The following is a 6,693-nucleotide window of genomic DNA, read 5'->3' on the forward strand; positions in this document are numbered from 1 at the left end:
TGGAAGGCTCACCAATGTAATGGAAATAGAATTAATCAATCCAGAGCATTTTGGTTAATGTCTGATCTTTTCTTCATCACTTTCACACCAGCCTGTCCTTCACCAGACCCTCACTAGTTTCAGGCCAGATACCGTGGAGTAGCCAGAAGGGAAATGCAGCAATGATTGTGGGATTTCTTTTTGTTGTAATTCTGCTGTAAGATTAATAGAAGCTGAAACAGCCAGGATTACCTCATGGAAAATATGAGCAATTCTGATGCGATGTCTGTAGTTTGGGATAAGAAAACACAAATATGTTTTTCTCTAATTTTTTCAATATTTATTGATACTTTGTGATGTTTTACTGCATTTTGAACTCCAGAGCCTTCTGCCATGGAAAGTGGCCATCACACATGCAATTGATAGTAAACAGCTCAGTTCATTTATGTGTCAATTTCTAGTACAGAAGAGTGGGTTATGATGCAGAGACTTTCCAAGGGGGAAGTAACATCTTGTACTTCAGTTCTTTTTCTTTTTAATTATTATTATTAGCATTTAAATGCTGCATTTGCTAAACAAACTTTATTCTAAAAATCAGCTTCAGTCAAAATCCATTTAACGATGCAAAACAGTGTTTTACACAAAACTCTGAAAACTAAAAAAAGATATCAGCTAGTCAATAGGAAACAGAGACACATAATCATTTCACAGAGATTTTGGATGGAGAGAATTCTGAAAAGATGGTTTATAGTGATTTAGTAAAAATATAAATTAGGAATTCTCACTCTGACAGGTGTAACCAAGCTTGTAACACCACACACACACAAAAAAAAAAGATATATCAACTGATCTCTAACAACAAGAAGTCTTGTCCAGAGATGATATAAATTCATATGGGTCTCACTTAGCCCAAATGAGAGCCTGGGAAACCTGTCTTCCATCACCTCATAATATGGCTTGAAGGATGACTGCTGATGTTGCCTTTTGAGTAGAACAGTCAGTACTGACTCCAGCTGCATTTTCAGAGCATGGTGCCTGCTGACTTGGTGCAATACACTAATCTTCAGATGTGCTTCCTTTTAAAGGCCGGAGATTTGCAGCAATTTGTTATGCATTCCCTGGAGTTATTTATTTTACTGAATGGCAAAGGAAAATTTCAACACTGCTTTTCCGAGTTCCTCCTCCAGCTCTTTGATACATACTATCCAAAAAATCAAGTTTCTCTGATGATTCCCAATCTAATGTTTCCTTTATTCCTGCAGATAGAGCAGCTATTTTTAATTTTGGTTTAATCATCAGCTTTTGAAGCAGTTTCATTTTTACTTCATATTTGCTAATATCTGACCCCTTTAGGCTTTGCTTTTATTCCTTTGAAATCCTACTGAATTATACATTTAAGTCCTTATAATGTGTTCCTTTCCTTTCTAGTTGACATTTTTTTCAGTGCCACGCTGCTTTCCTGAAATCTCTTTGTAGTTTGCTAAATGACTTTGGTTTTCTAATGACAGGCCAATTTCAATTTCCATAAGGTCCTTTCTTAATCCATTATTTTCAGATTCCAGCCATTGATTTTTCTACTCCAAAAAAATCATCAGTTTTGTATTTTAGCATTCTCCCACCATAATCCCAGTAACAGGGGACTTGTTTTGTGAAGTTTCACTTCATATATACAATTATCTGAGTTAATATTGCAATATGAATAGCTCAATAATTAACTAATATATTGCAATATATCACCCATTCCTCTGTAATATATTACCTCATATGTGTATTGCTCTACAAGAGATTACCCATTACTCCATGATTGGGAGGGACTCTTTTCTTCTTCCATAGGGAAATGCCCAAAACCCATGTTGTCTCCTACAGCATAGCCATGTACCTTTTTTAAAATTTATCCAGCCTTTTTTTTTTTTGGTCTTGAACATGCTACATAATAATATTCACTACCAGACACATAAATTATAATCTTTCTACAAGTGAGACAGGAGTATTCAAAAAGATTGCCTCAAGAAAAATAAAAATTAAAAACTAGTCTGCTCTGTGTATCTCTACTTACCACTCTCCAGCAGAGCTTCAAAGCATTAAAAGATAGGAGAGCCTTTTAGAGATTCATGAGTCAGGACCAAGAGTTCGACAACAGACTTCTATTTGCTCAGTCCCTGCACTAAAAAATAGAAAAATTCACCCTTGGCTATTTCCTTCTGGTATTTCTCCTTTCATACCTAGATGATTCATTCATTCCTCTTGAGTATTTTAAGACAAAATCAAAACCACTCTATATAACCAAATACTGAAACATATTAGCACAGGGATAGAGACAGATAGTCGTTTTCATGTGCGGCATTCACACCTATTAAGACAGAGCAAGAAGTGGTAGATCTCAGCAGACTACCAGGGTTCTGAGAACTATCTCAACCATTTCCTTGTCCTGCAGCTCCATGGTCATGCTTCTCAGAGATCTTCCCCACTTGACTCCAACATTGTTATAGCTCTCCAACCTCACACTCAATGCTTTTCCTCTCTGCACCCTTCTCTCCTGGAAACTATTTTAACTCATTCTTAAGATGATTGGAGTTTGGAGTTGGTTTTTGTCTCTAAAATTCTTATCAGACTGAATGGTTAAACACTTGTGTGAGTACTCCAGTGGAGATACTGCTGGGCTTTTGGCACTGAGAAGACCACTCAAGTTCAGGCATTCCCAGAAACAGTTAAATTCTGGGGAATTTGCATAAAGGTCTTAGGACCTAGGGCATGAGAAGAATAAGGCACTGATGACCTAAATTCTAGCCTACACCCCCCAAGCTCTCATTAGGTTTTGAGATGTGTCTCACTTCTTTTACCTAACTATCCATTGAGTCTCTTGAACTCTAAGTGCTACATTATTTCATACTCCACTGATATTGACATCATGTATAGAAACTTGGCTTTCTGAAACTCATCAGCAACTTGCAAGAAAGTTTATTTCCCTTTTTATTCAAGCTGTTTTAAAAATGAACATCAAGTCAAGAAGGAAGAAGAATCAGTGTGTTTTTCTTTGGAGCATTACAAAATATCTTTTCTTCCTGTTTGAGCTACAGAGACCATAACTGTGCCACGGAGATAGTAATGTGCACTTCACTGTGTGAGCAAGTCATAGGAGAGACAGAAGTTAGTCTTCCCAGCTCTGTGACTATTCAGTAATAAAATAATCAGCTAACTGAAGGTTATTATTTTTTGTTTGGTCTTGAAGGAAACATTTAGATTTTTATTACTTGGGGACATTTTGGTGAGGTTACTACAAGTTTAGAAGACTTTGCAATGAAGAATTATTTTTTTTCTTTCCAGGAGCCCAAATATTATCTGCTAAAATTGTCTGACTGACAGTGCAGATAAAAATCCACAACTGTTCATGGAAACTTTATGTTGGTGTTTTGTGGCTGTATTACCTTATCTTAAATATAGAAGTTAAACTTCAGTCAGGTGATGAATTTTGGTAAAGTATGGCATTCTGCAAAAAGGAAAGCAAGAATCACTCTGCCTCCCTGCCCACAAAGAGAACACTTCTTGATGAGGCAGTCAGTTACGTATCTGAAGTCCAGAGAGTGCATGATAACACTCAGTACTATTAGAATTTTCTTAAGTTGGATCTATGTTATCAAAGAACTGTAAGAGGAAAAATTAGGAATAAAAACAACTAGGCTACAGGTGTCAGTTTTGACTTATTTATCATTTTTCAACAGAATATCAAAAATTAGAACTGTGGATAGAAAAATGTTTATGCCTGCTTAGAGTGAAATTTTTTTTTGGACACATATTTTATGTCCCTGCCAAGAACTGCAACACACAGACAAGTCTACTCCATAGCCTTCTTCCTTCCTGAGGGATCCAGAAATAGAATAAATCTTCCTTGAAGAGTCTGGTCATGTGTTCAAGTAGTTAAAAACTCAGTGAGCCTAAAATTACAATAACATTTTGTTCATGGAGGGTTGTCCCAGTTCAATATTATTAACACTGCAATATTCAAAGCATTTCTGACAAATTTTGTAATTTCTAGTAGCTTTTTAATGCATATACTCCACATCATTTATCAGCATGGATACAAATTTGGATAGTCCAGAAGTACACTAGCACATTCAGAAAAGGAAAGAATATCAAGTCATCTGTGTAATTAAGACTGATAGACTTGTAATGCAGGAGGGCTACTATTCTAGCCAGTCTGCTAAGAACAAGACTAGAAGCACAGCATTGTATTTGTTTACCCAATGAACATCTGCACACAAATCTGATGTCGTAGCTTGCCAGGAAATTCTATTGGAAGGGAGCTGAAATATTTAGCAATTTAATCAGTCTGTTTATCTGCCCAAGGAGGATATGGAAGTGTGTCAGTTCTTGTTACTTCAGCTGCAGTTCTTGTATGTCCTTATCAAAGTGCTGACTTGGCAATTCAGCAGACTGCTACACAGCTTAAGATGCTGATTTGGCAATCCATACTCACTGATATATAGCTCACGTGGGACCATGAAGCTCTGCCTGAAGTTTACTAAGAGCCTGACTGCTAGTAAAAGGTTTAGGAAAAAGTATCTTCCCTCAGAAGCTGGAACTTTTGTTGCCAAAGTCAGCATAGAAATGAATTCTGCTGCTGGAGGTTAATATTTTTGTGTGGTTTGTATTGTCTGTATCAGTGATGTTTCTTTCTGATTTAAGTCACTGATAAGGGTCTTCATACAGAAAATATTTTTTGTTTATTATTCAGAAACAAAAAGGAATAACTTGGACCTCTCCTACTGCTTTTCATGTGTGAAGCTACATTGAAATACAGGCAAGACACCTTACTGAACTGTGTTTCAGGAAGAAACATGTAAAGAGGAAAGAAGGACTCAATCCAACACCAAAACAAGAAATTATTGTCAAGCAAGAAAGCTGAGCAGATGCCCTCAGGTGCTTGTTTCCGTGTAGGAAACCCCTAGTTCCTCACGTTCCTATGGCTCGGCCAGGGTTCACGCCGTCCCCGCTGTGACCCGACCATCTCACCACGTGCACACCAATGTGATGTTAGGCAGGATGGCGTTTATTGCAAGTGAAACAGCAACTTATATACTTTACATGCTTATCTATGTTACTACGTCCACGTGCGTTTACTCATGTCTAGTACATCTACGCCTCCAAGCGCGCGTCAGTCTCTTATCACAGAGCAGGGGAGGTCCTATCGCGTCACAGCCGATACCCCGCAAACGCCTATTGCAACAGGTGCTGGGTATGTGCCTACACCTACTTCTGCCATCAGTGCGTAGGTCTCGAGTCTTTCACAATGATTTAAGTCTGCAGTAAAAGATGTCTTTGTGCTGTGGAGCTGCATGAGCTAGTAGTAATCATAGGAAAAAAATAATGCATAGGGAACTGTACAAGCTGCAGTTTCCCTGTAACGCTCTAGCTGTGGCTATTATTCATTTCTGTGATTGTTGCTTTCCTCATTTTTGAAATGTGACAATTTCTCTATTTTATTTTCAAAATATGCTTCTCTGATTAAAAAAAAGATGAAAAAGAAAAGTCCTTTAAAGCTGCATAGCAGATCCCAAATTAAAATGTAAGAACATCACAAGTAATTAAGCACTAACCAATCATCAGTTTTTGGATTAACTAAAAGATCTTTGGCTGAGGTCATGTTATGAGCTAGTAAATGCTCTTCTTAACAGAGAAGAATAAGGACTGTGTTCACCATGTGGCCATGGTGAACAAAATAAAACTATTTTGGTTGTGTATCTAAGTACAGATGTATCTCCTCTCTTCATTTTTCCAGGTTCTGACAAGTGCGACAGCATTGACTTTGCACTGTTGGCTTTTATGCCTGGAAATGTCTTTTGGTATTTATGTACCTTTTTATAAGTCAGGGTAAGTACTCTCCAACAAAAAAAAGTACACTTACAACTATAAGACACAAATAAGGTAACTTTGAGAGGAGAAAGAAATGGAGCCAAATATTTGTATTTTCAGTGCTATCGCTTCCCCCCCCCCCTCCTTTGAAGTCTTTTCCTTCCAACCTATACCAATGTATAAATAAGTTTGAGAAAAAAGAAGAAAAAAGGGGAAGCTGATAAAAACAGTCCTGAGAAATCATCCCCTCAACACATAATAGTATACCACTTAAAGAATTCTTCTCTCTTTTATTTTTATGGGAAAGGAAGATAGCAGCTGTGCAATGTCTTTCTGCTGTTCTCTCACTGTGAGACCTTGGAATAGTCTCTACCCTAAAGTCAAGAAGCTGCTCTAGACTATGAAGAAAAGCTGGCCAGGATCAGACTACTGCACATGTAAAGACTGCTTGAAAATCTCTCTTATTCTCTATACTCCTAAGTGAATGAAGAAAGGCATCCATTTCAAATCCCACAACACAAACACCTGGATTCTGAAGACACCAGCTAACTCTCTATTCACCTGTATCTGTACATTTGTACTGAATTTCAAGCAAATACCTTCTCGAATTGGATAAGAATTTGACTTCTCAGCATGTCTGCCTTGAGTGAAATATCATGAATGTCAAAGACTGTTTATTAGTTTTATTTTGCTCTTCACACTTGTAAGATACACATGACACAGCAGACTTCTGGATAGCTTTTTCCAACAATAAAGGCAGAGTTTTCTACCAAGAGGGCAACTATGTCTCTGCACACACTCTTGCTCTTAAGAACATTAAAACTTCAGGAACTTATATATTTCTGTCTACAAAACACCACCAGC

This window comes from Phasianus colchicus, chromosome Z (genome assembly GCF_987193195.1).
Source record: "Phasianus colchicus chromosome Z, bPhaCol1.hap1.1, whole genome shotgun sequence".
NCBI lineage: Eukaryota > Metazoa > Chordata > Aves > Galliformes > Phasianidae > Phasianus > Phasianus colchicus.